The sequence below is a fragment of the Heptranchias perlo genome, chromosome 8, assembly GCF_035084215.1.
Source record: "Heptranchias perlo isolate sHepPer1 chromosome 8, sHepPer1.hap1, whole genome shotgun sequence".
Classification (NCBI taxonomy): domain Eukaryota; kingdom Metazoa; phylum Chordata; class Chondrichthyes; order Hexanchiformes; family Hexanchidae; genus Heptranchias; species Heptranchias perlo.
In genome coordinates this window covers 36,741,959-36,767,177 of record NC_090332.1, presented here as the reverse complement: position 1 = coordinate 36,767,177, position 25,219 = coordinate 36,741,959, and positions in this window count along the sequence as shown.

The following is a 25,219-nucleotide window of genomic DNA, read 5'->3' as shown; positions in this document are numbered from 1 at the left end:
ATGTTTCTAGAAAATTACCAGCAATAACAACTCGGCAATTGCACACAATCTATTGCTTTTAAGATAGAAAAGTCTATTTTAATTTCCAACTTGACTTTAACTATTTCACAGATATGAAATCAAAACATTAAATCTGAGAAATAATAACTGGAAAAATACAATTACTCCCCATTAAATAAATCTAAAGTTTTTATTTGACAGAACTACCTTAAAGATGTGTAGTGATGCATTTCTGTTTCTTTTCTTTCATTCAAAGACGCAGAGAATGAGGCTCACTATACTTTGAAATGACTTTGCCAGTGACTATCTTTGCTATGACCATCCCTTTTCCAAGTGGCCGTTCCTCACGTGTAAGTCCAGACAGGAAGGGCGCCAAATTGGGCCTTCTAGTGCCCATTGTTTCGGTGCTACGCGGCCTCCCAAACATCCAAGATGGCGTTTTGGGTGCGCACGAACGCTTCTAGTGCTGGACTCCATCTTGGTAAAGGGTTTAGCGCATGCGCAAATAACGAATGCCGGCAGCATGTAAAGTAAGGAGAAAATGCATATAATCAGTGTGCAATGCTGATTTAAAGTGATAGACACCATTTTGGGACTTAACGCTCCACTCAACGCATTGCCTTAATCACAACCATCTGAACATGTCTTAGAGTGCCTGGAGGACCCCCTCCCCCCCACTACCAGTGCTATTTAAAGGGACCATGCAGGATTTACAGGTTAGTTGCTGGATTATTGCTTCTGGCTGCTGATGCATTTGTCCTTGTTTTTGGAGGTCTCCTATACTTGAATACTAGGATAAGGGGACATAGCCTAACATTTAGAGCTGGGACGTGCAGGTGTGAAGTTAGCAAATGCTTTTCCATGCAAAGGGTGGGAGAAGTTTGGAACACTCTTCTGCAAACAGTAGTTGGTGCCAGCTCACTTGTGAATGTTAAATCTGAGATTGATAGATTTCTGTGAACCAAGGGTATTAAGGGATATCAGGCTAAGGAGGGTATATGGAGTTAGGTCACAGGTCAACCTTGATCTCATTGAATGGCGGAACAGGCTCGAGGGGCTAAATGCCACTGCTACTTGCTGCCTCCTGTTATGTGCCACCTTCTCCTGTAAGAAAGTGGGACGTGTGTCCGGGTGATGTGCTTGTCATTGTTGAACAGCTGCCAGTGTGTGTGGCCTATGAGTTGTGGGTGGGCGGCTTGCAATAGTGGTAATGTGTAAGGGTGAGAGGAGTCATCTGATTGACAGAGTTGAGTACTGATGGGAAGAGTTTGTTGGTATGTGGGTGATGGAGGGTGTAGTGCGTGAAACAGTGGATGAGGCTAGTGGTGCAGTGGTAGGTGATGTCACGTGACAGTTGACTTCACTCACCTTGATCACTCGTGTCGAAGCATTGAACTTCTTCCTGCACTGCATCCATGTTCGTGGTGCTGTGCGCCTGGCATTGACTGCGTCCCCTGCTGCCTCCCACTGCCTTTTGGGCATACGTCTGGAGGGCTTCTTGCCCCACCCCTGTGGATATAGGATGTCCCTCCTTCCGTCCACCTCTTGCACCAAGGCCTTGAGTGCATCAGCAGAGAACCTTGGTGCACGCATTCTTGCAGGCCTGGTACAAACTCAGATCGGCAGATTGGTGAAGTGTGGCATGCAGATTGGAGGATGTGGGATTTAGTGGTGCGCAACCTTTATTCAGTGTTTTGACATAACTCATCAGTGTTTAAACACAGGGACAGGACCCCCGTCTGTGTTTTACATGTGCAATGTCTGACCACCGTTCAGACTCCGTGCAGACAGCAGACTGTTATTTTTTGCAAATAACAGGTATCAACTACCTTTAAGAGGTACAGCCTGCCTTTAAGAGATTCAGACTCCCCCTGGTGGAAATTGTGAATATCGTGGAATTGTAGTGACAAGGCCTGGATTTTTCCCATGCACGCGGTAAGTTTTGTGGTAGCACGAACCTGCGTTGGGTCGACCAGGCGCGGGTTAATCGTGCAATGCGGATGCCTGCACCCATTTTCGGGGGTTAATCAATTTAACCCCTGAAGTGTCAGCAGATTATCTGGCCTGTAGGGGCATCGTGGATGTCCCCATCTGATGTCCATGCAAACATACTTTCCAGAAAGAACCATTGAATAGTAATTAGGTGCAAAAACACTGGCTGTTTTTCCCCTCCATAGCCCAGGGGTGCTGAGAATTTTAAAACGTTATCACTGAGATCATCCTGCAATTGTCTGATAAGCCCATTTGGATAGTCAATGTAAGGTAATTAGGTATAATTATTGACCAAGCAACGGTATGTGATTTAATACATTTACAAATATAAATTTGCCATCAGTGGTAAATTAGATAGAATCAAGCAAATTAAGCAGCTTAACAACTGGAAATTAACCAGCTGACCTTTGGTAATGACTGACTTAATTACAACTGGTGGTGCACCATTGATTTCTCTTAAATGTCTTTCTCCACCATACTTCTTTATTTACTTCATTCTTTTGTCTCCAACAGTTCCCTTCTTCCCCCTAGACTTCAGTCTTTAAATTCAGCAGCCTCTCTTCAGTTTCTGCTCCTTTTTGCCTAATGTAAGTACTCACAGTTGCTTATTTCTCTGATCATTCTACTCTGCCAAAAGTTCTATTTCTTTGTGTTTCTCCTTATCCTGCAACTCCAGCTCCTTCTTCTGCCCAACTGATTCTGAACACAGAGGCATGCATTGTTTGTTCAAAACCAGCATCATTGCACAATCTAAACTTTGACCCCAGATGTCCCACCTGCTTTCCTTCTGCATTAACAATTTGCACCATGTGCACCATGTAGTGACTGTAGTTCTTAGTGTCTCAATCATATTCTGGAATCAGAGGTCTAGTGGCAAGTATCATTTACACATATTTCATATCTCCACATCTGCCACATCTACAAATAGATGCATCAGATCTGGAGATATTGATATAGGACCTTCATTTATAAAACATACCATGGTACTCCACAGGGGCAAAATGGACAGTGAGGATTAGTAAGGGAGTTAGGGGGATCAGATGAAGGCAAGGTCAACAAATCTGATTTTGAGGAAGCTTTTAAAGGTGGCAGGAGATGTAGGAGGACCAAAGGCTTTAGGCAGAGAATCCAAAGTGGGGTGAAGATGGCCAAAGGCTTTGGTGGAATGGAAGTAGAGTGTATTCAAGTTGGAGTTGGTTTGGGGAAGGCTGAAGAGTCGGGGGGAGGGAAGCAATGTGGCAGAAGTGGAAGCATGCAGTCTTGATGATAGATAGGATTTGGGGCTTGGAATTCAGCTCGGAGTTGAACAAGACTCTGACGTTATCTGATATCAGGTTCAGCCTGAGTGAGAAGCAGGGAACGGGACAGCATTAGGGCAAGGGTATAGAGTTTTTGGTGGGAGTGAAATAAGGGTTTTGATCTTCCCAATGTTCATTTGGAGGAAATTTGAATGATGGTGCCATCATTTTGTAAACAATAAAAAGAAAGGAGCCAATAAAAGGAACCTAAGGGTTTTCCAGAGATGATGGAGGAGAACCCACTGTTAGCATTGCTCTGGTTGATTCGGCACGGGTAGGAGTGAAACATCATGGGAGTGGCTCTGTAGAAGTGGATAATCGAGGAGAGGGAATGAAGCAGGATGGAGTGGTTAACTGAAATGAGTGCTGAGGAGAGATCAAAGAGGGTAAGGAGGGACTGTTGAATTGGTGAATTTGACAAAAGTATGCTCAATGCTTTGGGCAGGCTGGAAGCAAAACTGGAGGGATTTGATTTACAGGAGAAGTGAGCACAGAGCTGGATTGGAGTGGTAGTTTGTGAGCACATAGAGGTCAAACATGGGTTTCTTGAAAAGGGGAGGGAAATGGTGATAATGCAAGCAGTTTACAATGTTGGCAAGCACTAGGACAAAGAAAGGTAATTGAGTGGTCAGGTATTGGCAGAGGAGGGAATCAAAGGTGAAGGAAATGTGTCTTAGAGGGAATGAGCATAGTCAAAGTTTGTGGACATGGGGAGAAGCCACAAACCTATACGGAGTCACAGCTGAAGTGAGGGAAAGTCCGGGAAGGTCTAAAAGACGACAGAAGGAGGAAACAGTGGCTTAGCAGCTATGTCGATACTTTCATTCTTTGAGATGAACAAGTCAGTAAGCTTCTTGCACTTGGCATAGGAGATGCAGGGAAGAGCTTTGAAGAAGTCAAGTGATCATTGAGAAGATGATCTGAGATTGTCCTAGAATTGCAGAATGACCTGGAGGATTTTGTGAGAGAGAGAAATAGACGCTCCAGTTGACCAAGTCAGATCTGGAGGTGGATGACCAAGCCAATTGCGTTCCAGGTGCACTAGAAACTACGGTTTCCTGGCCCTTAGACTTGACAATGTGAAGATGGGACACTATGAATGACTTGGTGCTGATGAAGGTGGCAAAAGCAAAATTAAGGGGGCTATCGAGCATGTTGATAGAGGCAGCAGTGGCATTATAGGTAGAAGGCTAGGGGGGATAGAGCTGGGAATTAGAGAATATGTTGGTAAAGAAGCTGAGAAAACTCCCCTACCCCCAAAGCTGAGAGCAAGGTTAGTGGATTTGGAGGTGAGCAGAGAGATATGAATGTTGAGGGAGATGAGGAAGTGATCAGAGATGACCTTATTGACAATGGAGACTGCTAGTGACCAGGCCCTACATGATTATAAGGTCCAAGGATTGGCCCTGGGTGTGGGTAGGGGAGTTTACATGCTGGGTTGAAGTTGAAGGTGAAGATATCAGAGGGGTGATGCAAAGAGAACTCAAATGGCGGTTGAAGTCATAGAAGATGAGAAAAGGCCAATGGGGGAAAGAGTAGAAGAAATCTCCTGCAAAAATTCTGCAGATTTACTTTCTGGAGTGTTCTGGCAAATATGCTTTCTCTTTATTCTATGAATCATAATTTCCTTGGTGTTTCACTTTAATTTTGTACGGTTCTACTGGCAGCATGGAGCCTCAGCTTTAAGCCTGCCCAACATCTGCCAGCCAATGCTGCCTTGAGAGGAGGGTGCCCTGAGGTGCCAAACAGGACAATTCTGATCACACCCAGCTCATACAGCAAAACGTTCACTTTGCCAACCATCAAACAGGCATCAGAGGCTACACTGCTCCATTACTCCACTACTTGCTCACAAACTCTGTTTTGTAACTTCACACTGGGATTGTCCTCCCCTCCTTTCTGCCTGTCACTTCTTTCCCTCCAACACAGCCTCGAACAAACATTTTTTTACAGAAAACTATTTTGAGTATTTAGAAAGACTCAATCAGTTTTTAGTCCTATATGCAGCCATTTACCTTTTAAGTGATCACATCCCTTTAAATTGTGCCAGCACACTTTCAGCATTGCTGGCTCGCAGGATATTCTGCCCACGCATCAAGTGCATTTTCTGTGCCTGGACCAGTAAGCAGCTTATTCAAAGTATTTAAATGAGGATGATTTCATGAGGTCAGCTTGCTTGCCAAATTGCCCACAGTGCACACGCTGTGATCTGTTCCCGGTGGCATAGTGCCAGGACCAGAATAACAAGCTTCTTGGCAGTTCATTAAAATAATCAGACATGACTTATGAACTTTAAAACTCCTTTTTAGTTGTATCATAGAGAATGGTAATGAATCTCTATACGTTTATAAATTGCAGCATTTTCATATTTTGCAGAATATATATGTCAAATTTATAATTATTTATTTTATGAAGTGGCTGATATCAAACGCTATGGTGTACACATTGAGCCAACAATATATTTATGTAAAATTATTGGTTGGCTTATTTAAGCCAAGTCTGTCCTTTAATAATTGGTTTGATTGTCGATTTAATCCTTCCATGATAAAGCTTTATGTTCATGACTAATTAACTGTACAAAATGCAAGTGTGCAGTAATGATGCCAAAAGTAGGTTTATCATCAATATAACCATTCTACTAGAAGCACTAAACAGGCAGTAATACGACTGCAAACAGAACAATTCCATCCATTGACGCCTAAATCAATGTCATGCACAAAGCCGCAATGGTGTGATTTTTTAGATTTAAACAGCATTATTTTTTAATTAGACCCTGTGAGGGTAGGCGTTCAACATAATGGATACATCTCATACAAAGAAAAATGTTTTAATTTGTTGCTCTAATTTTAAAGTTTGATGGAATGCTAATTATCGTTGACAGGTCATAGAAAGGTACAGCATGAGATCCAATTTTATGTCTTCAGTGTTCACCTTAATTATAGCTTTTTTTCAATTCTGGATCTTTCTTCTCATGCATTACAAAATACATTAAGCTAATGGAACTATTCTGATTCAACAGAGGTAATTATTATCATAGATTTTGGAAGACTGTGGGACACAAAGGTATTGCATTACAATGTTATTGCATTCTAAGTTCCACCTAAGATCAAAAGGCACAGATGTAGCAGTTTTATTTCAGCACCTAATGCAGATGTTTAGATCACATATTGTATGAAGTTATCATACATTTTCTGGAGTAATGTTTTGCTGTGGATGCACAAAGTAAAGCAATAAGGAAAAATGTATCTTTGGTTCATCTTGTTTCTCGTCTACATTTTACTCCAAGTTTAACCCAGGCCTGGACATTTAACCCAGTAAGGAGGTCAGTGTCAGCAGCATCACCCCCGGGACCTGGGTTCAATGTCGAAAGAGGATCAATGACCTCACAAAAGCAGCAAGGATGAGTACAGTTCTTCACCTTTCCATCGCTCTCAACAACACCTGCCAACATTCCTTGCATCCGCTTTCTAGCATTCTCAACAATTCTCTCCCCTCCATCACATCCTTCAGCGTACAATCACAAGGACACACTGCAATACCCCTCTTTCTCATTCCAAACACACTCACCTCTTCCTTTGCTGTCTTCACACCAGGCACCAACTGCATCCTCTTCAAACTTCCTAGCAGTAGCAGAACCAGCAACTCCTCCAACGACTCCTTTCCTATTTCACATTCCGCACACTCACAAAAGGAGCCATGGTCAACAGCCTTTGCAGCTTTGGTGGAGGCTCAAATGGCTGCCATGCAATCTCTGGGCTCCAACTTAGAGAAACAGCTGTCCACTTTGGACAGGCTGGTGGACCAAATAGATAGGGGATTTCAAGGAGTCACTCATCTTCTGGAGTTTGCTGTCCTGCAGATCATTAGAAGTTATGAGCCCCAGCCCCCACGGGAGTGGCAGTGCCGACATTGGAGCATTATATTATGCTGTCTTTCAGGATATCAGCATGTCTGCTCCTTCACCACCCCTTCAACCAAGGCCACCATGGTGCCAGGAGGTCAGCTGGACCAGACTACCCCGGCAGCAGCTGAGGTGCAGCAGTTTACAGCCGGGCCCTCACAGGCTCGAGTATCCCAAGGGTCCCAACATGAGCAGCAACAGCCTTCCGGCTGCTTACTGAGGCCGCTGGAGTGCACCTCGTAGAGTTAGGAAACCTTCTGTTAAGAAAAGCATCATAGGTTGACACTTGGGTGAGAAATGGATGGAAGGCAATTATTGTGTTGGGAATTAAATTCATCACCTTTATCACATTTGGAACTTTGGTTTGCAGTGTGGTCGTATGTCAACGACATGTTGCGTCTACATTGTCAATATGTCATTGACATAGAAGTTGGCTGAACGGTTTCAATGTTCTTTAATGCAGAATTAAGGGACCGGTAACAAGGACTGTTAATGCAGAGGGGCTTTGTGTAGATTTAAAGGGCAGGATGTTGAGCTGCGTTGAGCAGAATTACTGTGCAATTAACTCATCTCTTGCATCACTTACTGCAAGGTGTTGAGGTGCTCCTCCTTCTTCCTCACCTTCATCATACGATGACTGCTGCTGGGCCTCCTCTAAATGCAGGCCTCTCTGTATGTCAAGGATGTGTCGGATGCACTATGGTGCAGGAGATTCTTTATGGGGCATATTGTAAGGATCCCCAGACCTGTCCAGATACCTGAGCCGCTGTTTGAGGAGCCCTATGGTCAATTATGACCCAGATGGTCCCTTAGATTTGATTTTACCTGTATTGCTCAGGCATGGTGTGGTTGTGGAGGGGTGTCCTGAGCCACATGTGTATCCCTTGTCCCCCAGCAGCCATCCTGTCACATTTGTGGAAGGGTCGAATATTGGGGGGATGGTTGAGTGTCGCACGAGAAAAGAATTGTGACAGCTGCCTGGATACCTTGCACAAACTTGAATTATTCTGTTTCTGTGATCGGAGATAGATGGACATTAATGGAGTGGTAGGCCTGCCTATTCACAAAGGCTCCTGGCTGCTTTTCTGGTGCTCCGATGGCAACATGCATGCAGTCAATGACACCCTGGATGTGAAAGAAGACAGCCACTGTTGCAAATCCCTGAGCTCCATCCTGTTGATGTCACTGGGAAAAGTGATGTACTGGCTGACCCTAGCGAACAGGGCATTGGTGACCTTATTGCAACTGGGTACTGCAGTCTGCGATCTGTGGGAAACATTCCCTGTAGCAGACTGGAGCCAGAGACTAGAAATTAAGGGCTGTGATAACTTTTACAGCAACAGGCAAAGCGTGGCAATCCATTCCTTCCACTACTTTTACATCAAGCAGATCATGCTCTGATATTTGTCCAAAAGGAAGACCCCCTTCTTATGTGGCTAGGTTGATAGCCTGACCAGGCGGGACCATCTAGATGCAAGTTGGGGGGGGGTCACCATTCCACACCCATCAAATGAACGTTTCCTAATGGATGTCAACCCAGTATTGAGATACCAGGGGGTCAATTTTCGTTCCCTCCCTTGGTGTTAACAGGGTGGTAACGGCTTCAAAATGGGACCTGTAGCCTTACCGCCCTGTTAACTCCAGCGATGCGGCCAGCACCATTTTAAAAGGGGCCTACCTCTACCTCTGGGTGTCCAAAGCACCCGTCTGTTGTAGGCAATAGGCCCCTTTTAATATGGAAATCAGGGTTCTACGATGTAAATAAGACCCTGATTGCCATTTTAGGTAGGAACTGGTTGGAACCTGCGCAGTGCAGGCTTTGACCAGTTCCACTTCGATGGAAGAGAAACGACCCAGCAAAGGTAAGTCTTGAATTATTTTTGTCGGCCCTGGTGGAGCAGGACTGACCTCCAGGGCCCACAAAAATGATCTGGGCCACTGCTGCCCCGGGTCCCCAACCTCCGCAATCGTGACCCACCCCACTGCCCACCCTCCCCACCCCGCGACTTACCTTCTTGGCAGCAGCTCCGGCCTATTTTGCTTTGCCGAAACTGCCAAGCTGTTTGGTGCCTTGCAACTCACCTGGCGCATGTAAATGGAGTCTCAAAGTCAGGGGTGCCACTTCACTGCCAGAATGGACGGCCGACCAGCACGCTCTGCCGGTCAGTGGCCCATAACTCAAAATAGACCCCTGGAACTCTTGAATCCACTCGCTGGAGCTGTCTGGAGTGTGACTCAAATCCATAAACTTCCAAATGGGAGGCGAGAATCCTACCACTGAGCCAAGGCTTACTCCTTTTGAATAGCCTCAGTACAGTAATACTAGCAATATTTTCAGCATCAACGTGCGTGATCTGAAAACAAACAAAATGAATCAGCCCGGGGAGATAGAAATCTTCCTGCCTATATTGGCAGTGGAAGGCTTATTATTCTTCCTACATATGAGTGCTCACCTCCATGCAATCTCCTTCAGCTCGAAGGCAAGGGAACAAAAAATGGTTGCTGAACCAACACCATAAGAGAGTTAAAGATAATATACAGCAGCAATTGATGAATCTGAAATATCTTCAGCTCTTGACCCAGATCATTAATAAGCTATAACCTCTTTTTTTTGAAGATTCCAACATGCATCAATAGAATGCTAATATCAGATCGTCTTTAAACCTGCTATTCATAGAACACCCTGAAGCTATTCTGTACTCAGCCTTCAAAAAGTGGTTAAAAGTACAGATCTTTCTTTAATCTGTACTGTTAGCCCACAAGGTATGGTATTACATTATACAAGATAATTGAATCAGGATTAATGGCAAGCCTTTTTCTTTGATTTTCAACTGCCCAGAAATTGGTGTTAATATACGTTTCAGACTTCTTTTCTACTGTAATGTACAATTCAGGATTCCTGCTTATATCAGACTAAATTAAAAATGATGTTGGGCAACTGGAATTGATAAGGACATCAAGATGTTAGTGCAGCCATCACAGTGGGAATTAATGTAAGAAAGTGTCACTGATAATGCAGTTTAAAAACTGCAGATGATAATTAGCAGTAATTGGACTTAGGCTCACATCATATACTAGCTCTCAGTACATGCATGACTCACTATGCTTATTTATATGAAACAAATCTTAGTTGGTCTTGCACCTTAACATGCTCATACCTTATGTGCACCTACCACCACCCCTTAAAAAAAGTGTATTGTGCAAAATGTTTTTAAATGATAGGTCTGAAGTCAAAACCTTCGGTCTGGATTTGTAGCTGACAGAATTGATGTTCTGCCAAAGTTGCAGAAATAGAAAATGCTATGATATTTTGTAAGTGCTCTGGACTGTCACTTTCTTTTTCATTTCCAATGTCAGTTTTAATTTGTCACAGTCTATGGGCCAAGCCAGGCCATGATATTTTTATAGAACAGATGCCAAGCTTCTTGATGTTTTTAATGCTGACTTTTCTTGCTCATTGTCTTTCAAGCAATTTAATAGTTGTATAAATGAAGTGGTCTAAGATTGCAAGGTGTCAGTGCTGATCTGTAACTGGGTGCCAGGAGGTGTATTAAAATAGTTGGGTTGAATCACACTCCTATTTTCCCTCTCTCCTTTGGAGAATCACTTTGCATGTGATTGCTACCTTCCTTTGATTCTGAAATTGGAAAGCCAATTTTTGGCATGGTCCATCCATGATGCATCAATAATCGAATATTGGCCAGACACGTGAGCTACATCAGGACGCCAGTTTGGCAGTCCACAGCCGGCCACTGTAAATGAAGCTGGGGCCTCAAAATCGGCCGCCCAAAATTCCACTATATTTAGAAACCTGAATTTATAGCCAGGCAATTAAGCAGAAAATTTTAGTTAGTAGACTGTGATCATCATCCTTTACTCCAAAATTTCATCCTTGATTCCTCTGCCTTTGCAAACTATTACCTCATCTCCAAAATTTTTAGTTCAGTTGCTGCCATAATCTATGCATATGTGATTCACCATTTATGTGCACTAACCTTAACTCAGGTATTGCACAAATTGGCGAAGATTGGTCGTGACCCGAAAAAAAGGCTGACCTTCTGTCCAGGGTTTCAAGAAATGAGACTTCCAATCCAGTAGCCTCTAAAAGAGCAGTCCTCCTCCTTCTCCTCATTGCAGTGCAGTGCACAATAAAATTTTTGCTACACCCATGTCCAAGACAGCTTTACGGCAGTGGTGCGTAGTCCTGTAAGAGCTGCTCTTGCTGGATATCCCAACCAGTGACCCCATTGCACTTTTCACACACCAGGCAATTTGTACAAGGTGTGTCAGACTAGTATGGAAGTTGCCTGATCTCACAAACTTGCACTGCACCTGATGAGATCCTTAATTTCTTCTGTGTATTATTTTTAGACCAATGGTTAATGCACTAAATTTCTGTCTCCAGTATGTTAACACAGCATTAACTAATTAAAAACAAAATAAAAGGATTTAACTGCTGTGTTAAAATAGCATTGGCAGGAATTTAATGCAAACACATTAACCAATGCACTCAAAATTAGGAAATTATGTCCCCAAATTGCCAATTCTACTGTGAAGAATGAGACCCCGGGGAAGATTTTCCTATTGAGTTTAGAATTTTTTAAAAATTGGATTTATAATGATCAAATCATTAATAAAATGGTCAATGGACTGATTTTTCACCAAAATAGATATCAAGATGCCGTATAAAGTGGACAAACGCCACTTAATGGAAATTAATAATCAATTCACAATTTTACTTTCATTTTAGCTGCAATAAGATCTGCAAGTTTCAATATTTATAGTTACACTGTTGTAAGGGGAGAGGGGTGCTGGATTAAAAAGTAGAGGAGGAATTCACAGCCTATTTTGGGGGTAGAAATCTAATGTAGTGGGAAAGCAAGAGCAGGAAGTTGGAGAGGAATCCGTTTGGGGCAGGTTTTACTACCTTCTGGTTCTGAAGGCAAATGCTGACAAATGGAACCTGGACTCTTCTTCCAATCCCATGCACCGCCCCCCCCCCCCCCCCCCCCCCGCCAATCATGTTATCAATTTTGGGAGCAGGACTGACATAATGGCAGGCCGCCCTGGAAATCATGTTCATTTTGCCTCTTGTATGGCCAGTGGTAACTGCACCAGCATGAAGCAAGCATACTTGATGAATAGGGCCATATATGGGCCCTACAAAACTATATTCAACTGGCAATCAATCCAATAGAAAGATGAATTGCCATTTGAGCACGGTCAAACCAGTAAGGGAGCAGCTTTAGAGGGCAACTTACAAACTTTGGTCAGTCTGACCATCGTCCCCCCTTAAGGGAACAGCAAATTTACGCTGGGTCTGTGATGATTGGCAGCTCAGTAGCACCAGTACTGACACGGGCACCTACCCCTTGGGACAGGGTCAAGGCAAGAGAAAAAGGGAGGGCAAATCTGTTGTGCCACTCTTCTGGCAGTGCAGTACTAGGACAGCACTTTCTTGTCTCACATCGCCAGTGAAAGAGTTTAGAAAAATGTTCGTAAGAGATCTTCTCATACACGTGAAGTAAGTAATCTTTGTTTCCTGGGAAAAATACTTCTTGGGTTACCAACTGCAGGTAGACAATTGCCCCCACCCTTCCAATCACCCCGTTCCCTCCCTCCCTCTTGATTGCCTCTCCCCTCCCCCTCCAGGATCTACCTGAGGGCCGCTGCCGGAGAGACAGCCGGCCCAACTTTGTCTTCGAGGAACCGGTGAGCTACCTCTGGACACCTGATTAGCATATTGCTGGCTAGCTGCGAAATGACAATGAGGCCTCAAGCCCAATATCAGGTGAGCCCTGGGCCTCTGGCTTCTAGCGCACTCTCAGCATGCAGCCTAGTTCAGGCCCGAAAACGGGTCAAAATTCATTTTCACCCCAGAATTTTTAAAGCATTACGCAGAATGTTACTGACTTGTGACAGACCTAAATGCACACTAGATATGTGTACATTATATAGCTTATGTTTTCACACACTCCCTCTCTGTGACACTTGGCTTCCTGTTGTCACATTTTCATCATTTTTTGTGTCAACTTTTTCTATTATTGGATAAATTCCGATGTCCACATTTATAATGCAAAACGCTTGTGTAAATTCACCATTCTGATTGCCCAAACTAGCCACTGGGTTTCACAATCTGGCCATTGAGTTCCCACAATTTTCTGAAAATGCTTTCTGAATTGTTTCTCATCTGCAATTTTTCCCGAAGTTTCTAAATGTCCAGAATAAGAATTTAACCAAAATTTTAAAAACATGTAACATTAATGAAGCCATTAGAAGACACAAAAGACAATTCAATGGATAACTACAGTAACGTTTTTATTTGAGCTTGAGATTGGAGCTGATATTTTTGCACAGAAGAGTGATGTTCGAATTTGTAACAGGAGAATAAAAGGAGCTGAGTGGATAGTTCAAAGGGGAATAGGTAGGGGTAGTGACGTGAGTGAGGAGGATAGTGAAAAGGTGAGGGGGTAGGCAATACAACGGGAGTGAGGGATTGGAGGCACCACATGTTGGGGAAGCGGACAGGAAGAGATCCAATTTCTTCCTCAGTTTCCCCACAGCCCGTATCCCAAATGTCGCCTGCAACCATTGGTAGCTCCTTTCCCCGCCACACAACCCATCACCTCTCACTCAGTCCATCTAGCCCACCTATCCACAGTATTCCCTGGTGCATTGATGGGAGAAAAGTTGGAGAAAAATGGTGACTCTCCCTGTTGCTGTCTCTCCATCTGTGTGCATGTCTCTCGGAATTTCTTTCTCTGTTTTCTTTGTTTCTATCTAAATATCCTTGGATTTGTGTGCATTTTTCTCCGTGTCTCGCTTTCTGGGAGTAATTTTAACTTACAGCGATGGTTTAAAAGGGGCCATATCAGATTAGCCGATCCAATATCTCCCAGTTTATATTGCGTAGGCTTCGAGGAGTTCCTGACATTTACCTGAGGAAGGAGGAAGCCTCTGAAAGCTTGTAGATTTCAAATAAAATCGTTGGACTATAACTTGGTGTTGTAAAATTGTTTACAATTGTCAACCCCAGTCCATCACCGGCATCTCCACATCATCCCATTTTACATCTAGTCAAAACTTAAAATTACTCCCCTCTATCTCTCTGTCTCAAATTACCAAGTTAAAAGGCAATTTTACATTTGATGAAATGGAAGAAAAATTGGCAAAACTTTATGTTGTCACTTCAAGGGGATATCTACACAGGCCATCAACTCACAGGCAGCCTCTAAGTAACAGTGCTAAAAGATTTAAACATGGTAATAAAAGCCAATTGAGAAACATTAGTAGGTACAGAGACCATTCTTATTATACTTCCCACAGTCTTCCCTTCCTTCTACAATCTATAGGCTTTTAAAACCCACGTTTGGTGTCACGTAGCCAATACTTCTTGAATTACCTTTTCTTCTTTGCTGCTCTTTATAACCTGAATGGTTGTACAATTGGTCTTGGCTATTCACCTAAATTTTTTAATTTATAGGATCGTGTGACAATTCAGTCACTGAGAAGAAGAACTGATCATCTGGTTATTATAAAATTTGTGGGGATAGTTTGAAGCTAACCTGCCCGGCAGGAAACTCACGTGATCAGATCAGCTGCCTGTTTTACACCCAGTCCAATTTTACTTTAAATTGACTTCAATGGACAGTGAAATCAGGTGGGGATATAAAACCGTCCGATCCTGTCTGTTTCCCGCTGAGTGGGCTGGGTTAGAATTGCTTCCCGAGTCTCTTTGATAGACATTAAACAACCCAATCAGCAGCAAGGCTATGGATCGGTCTGACTTTTACCACATGGGATCTATACTGCTGAGAATCTTTTTTGCGCCAAAGACTTTCTGCTATTAAGGTGGATTTACTCAAGACACAAAAGGATGTAACTGTTTTATCCACTTGGCAAATAACAGAATTATTGAATCAAATTTTTAGCAACATGAACTACTCAAGAGGTTAAACTCATCTGGACTCAGTACATGCCCTGTGAAGTGCCAATTTTGCCACCTGTGGTTGAAGCATCTGGATCATGCAGTAACACCAGATGGGACTTCCATAGATTCCGAATATCATTAGCAAAAAAAAGTCTCATGGTTGACGTTGAACTGTTGCTCCTCTTAGCCATTTGAAAAATCAGAGTGCTATATGGCAGCAGTCCCAGTAATACCAGGAGGCCCTGGTAGCAAATCTTTCAGAGGCGCTTAGCCAGCATATTTATTCTGCTTACACAAATTATAGTACTCTTTGTTGCGCAGAATGGCAGCAGTGATCAAGATCTTGTTATTAGTTTATGAATGATTAAATAGAGTTATGATTTATACAAGCTGGACTTTTACTCACAGACCTGTGACTTGTGGGTAAGAATTCCTCCGGTCTCTCCATGGAGTGATATTGCAAATGCACTTGTGATGAATTTTGTCTGTTTTAAATAAGTTTTAAAGGAACACATTCGCAATTTGCTGGAAATACTGAACAAAGGAACTTTTTGTAAACCCCATTATGATGCTGCTACACACAGATACCACAGGAGTTCTTACCCAGTACTAATTATCAGCCAGTATAGGCAAGTAATGTTATGCAGATTAACTGGTATAAAATCAAAAATTGTAAAACAAATGATCATACGTAAAAAGAATATCATGCCTGGGATCATTTGGGGTAAAGCACGTGCTACAAGATGTTAGGCGCTACACGGACTCCTAAGCCCCAAAGATGGCGTCCGAGATACGCACGCACACTTCCGACGTGAAGTGCGCAGGACGCCATCTTGGTAAAGGGGTTTGCGTGCGCGTACCTAACGACTGCTGGCAGCATGTAGAGTCAGGATATTATGATGTAACTCAATGTGTATCGCTGATTTGAAGAGGCCGGCGGCCTTTTGGAACTCCTTGCTTCAGCCAAAGCACTGTCTTAACCTCACACAGCTGAATAGGACTTAAACGGCATGAGGGACCCCCCCACCAATGCTATTTAAAGGGATCAAGCAGGAGTTACAGGTTCATTGCTAGATTAGTTATTCTGGCTGTTGATTCAATTATATGTGTTTTTGGAAGTTTCCTATACTTGACAAAGTTGCTATATTCTATAGGGAGTGGTCTGGCTGGTCGTGCAGTACTGCTAGTGGCATTTAAAATAGTGTGCTGACCAAAGTTGCTTCCAGACATGGGTGGCCTGCTAAGACTTCCTCTAGGAATTGAACATGACTGGGAGCATGCAGAGAGGCCACGCAGAGCAGGACAAACTGCCTGTAGAGGGAGGAGGAGGAGGAGGAAGAGACAAAGGAGGAAGTGGAGGAGGAGGAGGAGGAGGAGGAAGTGAAGGAAGAGATAGGGAGGCTACAAGATAGACAGGGCCCTGTCTGCCAGGGCTCTGGGTGATCAGATGATTAATGAGCAATACCAGTAATCTCAACGACACCTCCCCTTTCACCAACAGTCCCACACTCCTTACCTTTCCTCTCCCACAAGACCATTAAATCATCCTCCTTATGATTGTACATTGCTTCCTCCCTCAGCTCATCGCAGAAAAGAAAACCTACACCAAATGCAAATTCATAACCACATTTATAAATTTACACATGAAATGACTCAAACAAACTGATACTATTCACCCTTGTGCATTCCCTTAGTGCCTGTTGTTCGTGTGCTTTTTCCTCTCCTAGTGCTCCTACGAGGTGCATCCCCAATGGCTGGAGCATAGGTGGCGAAAGGCTGCTGACCTTTAATTGAGGAGACTGCAGATGGCCTTGGAGGACGACCTCAAGCAGCTCTGGGCCGGGAGGGCCTGGCTTCAGACTGCACCATCTCAGTCCAGGCTGCAGCAATCTGGCCTGGCTGGTTGACAGGCAACAACAAGGGCACTGGCGGAGTGACAGAGGTGGGAGCAGGAATGCTGTCACCCTGAGAGAGGACAGCAGGTTCGTCTTCCATGGTGCTGCTGCCACTCTTCCAGGGCGGCGCCTCAGCAATCCTGGTGATCTGTTGGAGAACGGATTACTCGACGGCTGCAATGTTCTGGAAGCCCAGTTCCACAGTGGTCCCCAGACCTACGATAGCAGCAGTCTGAGCTTCCAAGACAGCAGACTGAGCTCCAAATGCAGCAGTCAGACCTTGGATGGCAGATGTTTGTGCTGCAATGGAAGCTGTGACATCAGTCATCAGACGCTGCATCATGGTGGGTTCCACAGGTGCGCTGATGGAGGTGACCACCCGTTCCATGTTGGAAATGATGGGCTCCAAGCTCTGCGCAAAGCCCTGCGCCAAGTTGGAGCTGGACTTCTCAGTGCCCCTTGACGTTGTGCGCAGGCTTTCTGGCAGGCTTTCCAGTGCATCCAGCATTTGGCTGTGTACGCCCAGCATTTGGCTGTGTACGCCCATCAGCCGCCTCTGTAGCCTGGCCCATCGAAGTCGTCATCTGGCTCCTCTGCAGCAGAACTAGTGAGCGACCTTGCCCTTTAGCGAGCTGGCACCTGCGGTATCCATTCCCCCCGCCCCGGCTCCTTTTGCCCAGTGTCTCACCACGTGCAGATCCCTCCTCTATCCTAGCCTCTAAGTATGTGCAGTGTCAGTACCTGAGCTGGTGGCTGTGAGTGTAAGATCAAGAAACAGTGATGATGCAGACACACTGTCATCTTCTTCTGCCTCCTCCGACAGTGCCGGTTCTACTTCTTGGGTATCTGAAATGACAAAGGGACATGGGTAGAGTTGTGGTGCGGGGAGAGGAGAAAGTAAGACGTGCCTGCTGACATATTCTGCAGCACCTGAGTCAGAAAATGAGGGATGAGGGAGAAATGGGAAGTGAGAAGGAGGATTAGGCATGCAGAGACCATCATCATCAATCCCTCCAGCACCGCCAGTGGCCACGGCCTCAGTGATGGCCCTTCCAATGATGGACAGCACTATCACCTCCATGGGGGTGAGGACGTGTAGGCGAGTCTGTCTTCCCCCAGTTCTTTCCTGCTGCCTAATGTCATGCGCCGCCTTCTCCTGCAAGAAAGAGGGAAGTGTGTCAGTGAGTGTCCTGCAAGATGTTTGGGTGATGTGGCTGTCATGGTTGAATAGCTGCCAGTGTGCATGACCTGTGAGTTGTGGATGTGCGGCTTGCAAGAGTGGTAATGTGTGAGGATGAGATACAGCATTAGATTCGCAGGGTTGCGTACTGATTGAAAGAGTTTGTTGGTAGGTGGGTGATTGGGGGGTATAGTGTGTGGAGCAGTGGATGAGGCTAGTCGTGTGGTTGGTAGGATATGCCACGTGACAGTTGAACGCACTCACCTTGACCACTCGTGCCATATCATTGAACTTCTTCCTGCACTTCATCCTGCTCCTGGCATGTACCTCGTCCGCCACAGCCTCCCACTGCCTCTTCAGCATATGTCTGGAGGGCCTCCTGCCCCTCTGCGGATATAGGATGGCCCTCCTTCTGTCCACCTCTTCCACCAAGGCCTCTAGTGCACTGTCTGAGAACCTTTGAGCATGCTCTATCCCAGGCACAGCCATTCTTCAATATCTTCCCAAAGGACTTCTTGTAGCACAGTGCACCTCCCCTTGAAAAGGTGCAGGTTGCCTTTAAGTCGAGGTAGACACTCCTGATATTGGGGCCCCCAGCCAATCAACAGCACAGGTAGCGCTGGCTGCATGCAGCAATCATTGAAATCATCAGGCAGCATGAATGATATATGCTGCCTGCATCGCGGGTTAATCGCACACTGCGATCCCAGCACCCGTTTTTGGGGGTTATCCAATATAACTCCCATTTTTCGGTTAAAATAGCTCCTTAATGATTGACGTCATGGCAGACTTTGCATCAGTTCAGATCTTTAAACTGTAATTATTTCTGAGAAAAAAGGTACTGATTCACATCCTATGTCATGGCCTTATATCCCTTCCTGATATCAAATTTTGCTGATGTAATGAACAGATATGGCCTTTATTTTATGCGCCATGTAAAATATACTTTCACTGAAGCAGACACTGTGAACACCCACAGCCAATTATCTATGGTCATAGCAACAAGGAGAAGAAATATTGGCGTTATGTTGGCCATACATTTCTAAGGAAGTGAAAATTGAGCAAAACAAAAAAGAACTTAAAAAGAAGGTTCGTATGGAAGCAATTAGTTTGTTAGCAGTGAAATTTCCACCTGCACCTTGTTGTGAAACTAATACTTGAGCTGATTAGGCCAGACAAATCAAATTAAGATAACTTGCTTAAAAGAAACATTTAATCAGTCAGACTAAGAAAAATAAAAATGTAGATGTTACATACTTCGAAAGTAAGTTTTAGCCAAGGCTTAGAAAGGGCAAACAACTACAAGGGCAGCTATTTGTTTCTGAATCTGCAGAACATCACAAAATCTGTATGAAAGAGATATTTTACATCACAGTCCTTTAGGGGCAGTCCAGTCTTTGAAAGCTGGACTGAATCAGCACAGGCAAAACTGAAATTAGAAATATCTGAAAAGACGGTCAGCATAGAAAAGCTAGAGGTAGTCACAAGAGCATGGCTGTGCCCACCTCCGAGCTACAAAACTTTGTTTCCTATTGCCATGTTTTTGTCACATTTTTGTTCCAACTATTTCTCTGCTTTCCAAATTGCTATACGGTTTGCTATTTAACTATCAATAATAATTTTAAAAATCAGAATATGACATAAGAATGAGGACAGAATTATTTTTGGGCACCCTGGTCCAATTATTGCCTGCTCTCCATCCTCAATGCACTCGCAGACGACACTTGGTCTTGATTCCCATGTGCAACACCATGGGAGATTGATTCGTAACCAATTTTTGCTCCGCTTGTCATGTTTCTCACTAATAATCTGATACATTACATTGATTTATGTATCCATAAAAGAAGATTTGTGAATGTTTCGATATTTTAATCACATTGTGATTACTTTCCTCCTTTTAGGGTGCAATATTTTTTTAAATCAGTGGTCCATCTCTTAAAAAAGAATGTTCTAGTTCCTCCATGAGCATGCATGGATAAATATTTATGCATGCAGTTCTAAGAGTCAGTGCCTCAAAAGCCTTAACACCAGATTGGTGTCACCACCTTGTTGTGCTTGAATATGGGAACTGCATTTGCCTGTTTCCAGTAGTTCCGAACCTCTCCAGTGTTGGCTGAGTCCCTCAAAATTACCATCAGTACTTCACAAATCCCCATCCTTGTCTCTCTAAGCACCATTATGGATAGTTCATTCATTCTGAAATTTATTGGTGCTCAGCCTCATCTGCCTATCTAGAACCTTTATTTCACTAATGTCAAAGTCCCAAAGCACACCAGACATATGTTTGATATTTTCCTCCTAGGAACAAAAACCTCCAAGTAGTAATCATGTAACATAACTATCTCCTGTTGATCCTCATGTTCAACTCCATATGGGGCCCTTTGGGTATTACCATCCTATTGCTACCATACTATTGGAAGAATTTTGTGACATCAGGGCTGTAAACTTCCTTGGAGCTGCTCCCACTCCAGCACTGTAACTTCACCAGAAGTGGACACCTCCTTTATGCATGTAAATGAGGTTTTTGCCGCACTTCCAGCGAGGTTCCTGTGGTGGAGCGGTAGCAGCTCAGAGGAAAATCTATATTTTACATTTATTGTTATGTCCCTTTTTGGATTTAATTTTGGCATGCCTCTGTATAGTATTGAACCAGGCCAAAAAATCACCCTTTCCCTTCTCCCTACAAACTTTGTAAATCTTTCTTTCCTGTAATCTCCCCTTAAAATAAATTAATGAATGATAGGCAACACAAAGGGTAATTCTTGCCTGAGTTACATCATAGATGTTTTTGAAGGTGACATCTGATGGGAAGGCGAGTGACGCAGTGTACCTAGAACACTAAAAAACTACATAAAATTTCTTATGAAACCATGTTAATATATCAAGGATGAGATATACTATGTGACTTCGTAACTGGCAAAAGGGAAGGAGTAGAGCATCACAATAGGAAAAGGGATTCAATGGGACACCCAAGAGTCCATGCTGGAATCCCACTTCTCCTGACATATACAAATGATCTGGCATTGTAGTTTAAATTACAATGTAGGGTTAGATGAAGAGGAGTGGGAGGACCCTCGCATGGAGCATAAAAGCTGAATAAAAGTAGAATCTATGAACCTGATATTGGCGGGGAGGCGTGAAGAGAGCAGCGGTGGGGGGCGCATGTTAGCGACTGGGAAACCCAGAACTACCAGGAAGGTAGAGGTACCACCAAATTAAAATGGCGGGGGGGGGGCGAAGAAGACGCAGGAAGAGGTCGCGGGGGAGCAGTCACGGGGGGAGAAATCAGGAGGAAGAAAACGCAGGGAAGAGAGCGTGTGGGGAGATATCGCTGGGGGGGAGATCGTGGAGGAGGGGAGAGGTCACGGGGAGAGAGGTTATGGGGGGAGATGATGGGAGAAACCGCGGGGTATGGAGAGGGATCCTGGGGGGGGGGGAATGAGTGATCACGGGGGGGACGAGGGATTGCGGGGGCGGAGGGTAGGGATTGCGGGGGCGAAGGGTAGGGATTGCGGGGGCGGAGGGTAGGGATTGCAGGGGCGGAGAGATCCAGGTTTGCCCCAGGACTGATCAGTGGCAAAATGAATATACTGCATATTGGAAGTAAAAATAGGAGGAACATGTACAGAATGGGTGGGATAAAACTTGCAAGTTGGAAATTGAAAGATACCTAGTAGTATTCATTTTCTTGTTGCTCGGCCCGTTAGTGAAAGCAGAAATTAACAAAGCAAACAAGATACTGGGTTACAATGCCAAATAGTTAACTTCAAATCCCCCGAAAGACATGTTATATGTATACAGTGCTTTGGTCAGGCACTACCTAGAGTATTGCATGCAATTCTGATCACTCTGACATTAGGGGACGATTCAGACCCTAAAGAAAATACAGAGGACAGCAATAAGATTACTGAAGAACATCAGAGAGAAGAGCTATGTGGAATGATTTGGTAAGTTAGACTTGATTCAGCCTCAAAAGTAGCATCCCCTCGGGGACATTACAGGGTTATGTATTTAATGGGTTAAAGAAAGCGAACCGAAACAATACTTTCAGGTTTTTCAGGGCAGCAGGAAAGAAGGCACAGGTTCAAGGTTCTGAACAGGTTGTGAAGAAGGATGGTTGATGCCATGATACTTGACACATTTAAGAAGCAGCTAGATGCTGTCATGGAAGATGAATGAGATCAAATGGACCGAAGGATATTCTTCATCTAAACCAACCTTATGATAGTAAAATATATTTTGACAACAGTTAAGTCACTTTCTAGTTAAAGTTTGACTTAGTAGTCTAGTTACAGATCAGCCATGAGAGACTGAATGGCCTACTATGTTCCTAAAATACCCTCTATAATCTCTTAATTTTCATGCAACGTGACCATACTGGAACTTGGGCAATATTTTAAATAAAATGGGAATGCGTTTGGTCGCCAGAAAGAAAAAAAGCAGTTGGTGGAGAACACTGTCTAGATCTACAAAAGTGGGGCAAACAACATTTTATATTTCTCATAATGCTATGTCAGGAGCACCCATATTTGTTAGTTTTCATCTGAAGCAAAACTGGAGGTATCAAATGAGCCTGTTTTCTGTGTAGGAACAGCTGAGTATGCAGCTCTCTCAACAGGCTTTTTACTTCTTCACGCTCCATCAATTGCACCTTTACGGCTTCCTTTGATTAGCAGTGGATAGAATAAATCTCAGCAGACTTTACATAAATGTACAATAAAACAATATAGCTCATAAAGCAAACAAAATACCTTGGTCATTCCTGTTCTGTGTGCTGTATTTTAACCCTGTGTAATGTATCAGAATTGTAATAATGCTCAGTTTTGATTTTGCTAAGAAATAACAGTGAATCTACCTTTTTATGTCTGTTCTTCTGTAATATGCACTAGAATGAATGACAAGAAGTGTTGGAAGATATTGAAATGTAAAAAATGATATTTTCATACTGCTAAAACAAGCAGCTACACGAATTAATCATGATAACAGAATATCAAGAATTGTGGATCTAGCAATATTAAGAACAATCCATATATTTTTGAAGATAACTCTTATGTTATAGAAATGTTTCAGTTGCTTCAGATCAAGAGGGACTTCATTGCATGTACCAGATGCACCATTGAATTCCCATGAAATTACATGGTGTAAAAAAAGATGAAGGAAGTGACACAAATTAGTGTATGATTGATATAACGCAATGTAGCAGCAGCTGAAAACCAGCAAAATATAGTCACCAAACGAGTGTTCAAGTTACACAGTAAGAAGGAAAGCATTTAAAATGCATCATGGCATTTGAACGGGGAAAACCTCTCTTGCTTTACAAATTAACTGGGTAGATAGATGTAATGAGTAAGTCATGTCTAACTAACCTCTTGGAATTTTTGAGGAAATCACTAACGTGGTAGATAAGGAAGTGTCTATGGATGTTATTAATAAGGACTTCCAGAAGGCATTCAATAAGGTTCCACACAAGAGACCATTAGCAACAATGAAAGCGCATGGAATTGGAGGCAACCCATTGACATGTGTAGGGAACTGATTAGGAGGTAAGAGAGAGTAGGGATAATGGGTGTGTACTCCAATTTGCAGAATGTGGCCAGTGGTGTCCCCCAGGGATCTGTACTGGAGCCTCAGCTTTTCACTATATTTATCAATGGCTGAGATGAAGGAATAGAGAGCTGTATATCAAAATTTGTGGACGACACTAAGTTAGGTGGCACAGTAAATAATGTAGATGGGAGCATAAAATTGCAAAGGGACATTGATAGATTAAGCGAGTGGACAAAATTGGCAGATGGAGTTCAATGTGGAGATGTGTGAGGTCATCCACTTTGGACCTAAGAAAGTTAGCGTATTTTCTAAATGGTAAGAAGCTAGGAACTGAGGAGCAGCAGAGAGATTTAGACATCCATGTACAGAAATCACTAAAAACTAGTGGACAGGTGCAAAAAATAATTAAAACGGCTAATTGAATGTTAGCCTTCATCTTGAGAGCGCTGGAATACAAAGGTGTGGAAGTTATGTTATAGTTATATAAAGCTCTAGTTAGACCCCATTTAGAGTATTGCGTTCAGTTCTGGGCACTGCACCTCAGGAAGGATATATTGGCCTTGAAGAGGGTGCAGCGTAGATTCACCAGAATGATACCAGGGCTAAAAGGGTTAAATTATGACAACAGGTTGCATAGGCTTGTATTCCCTTGAGTATAGAAGATTAAGGGGTGATCTAATTTAGGTGTTTAAGTTGATTAAAGGATTAGATAGGGTAGAAAGAGAGAAACTATTTCCTCGACATCAGAAGCAAAATACTGCGGATGCTGGAAATCCGAAATAAAAACAGAAAATGCTGGAGAAGCTCAGCAAGTTGGGCAGCATCTGTGGAGAAAGAAACAGAGTTAACCTTTCAGGTGGAAGACCTTTCGTCAGAACTGAAACACGTCTTGCAGTTCTGACGAAAGCTCTTCGACCTGAAACGTTAACTCTGTTTCTTTCTCCACTGATGCTACCTAACTTGCTGAGCTTCTCCAGCATTTTCTGTTTTTATAGCTATTTCGTCTGGCGGGGAAGTCCAGAACAAGAGGGCATAAGCTTAAAATTAGAGCTAGGTCAATCAGGGGTGATGTCAGGAAGCACTTCTTCACACAAAGGGTAGTGGAAATCTGGAACTCTCTCTCCCAAAAAGCTGTTGAGGCTAGGTCAATTGAAAATTTCAAAACTGAGATTGATGAATTTTTGTTAGGTAAGGGTATTAAAGGATATGGAGTTAGGATACAGGTCATCCATGATCTAATTGAATGGTGGAACAGGCTCGAGGGGCTGAATGGCCTACTCCTGTTCCTATGTTCCGGCCAAATGTTACAATGGAATAGCTTGACTCTCAATTAAAAATAAAGTAATTGATAGCAATTTGTTTACTTTTCAGCATGTTTGTATTGGATGCCTGACATCTGACTGTAGCTTAAAATCATTGATTGTGAAGCACTTTGACATGCAGCAGATTGATCGGAGAATCTCAACTATATTTAAA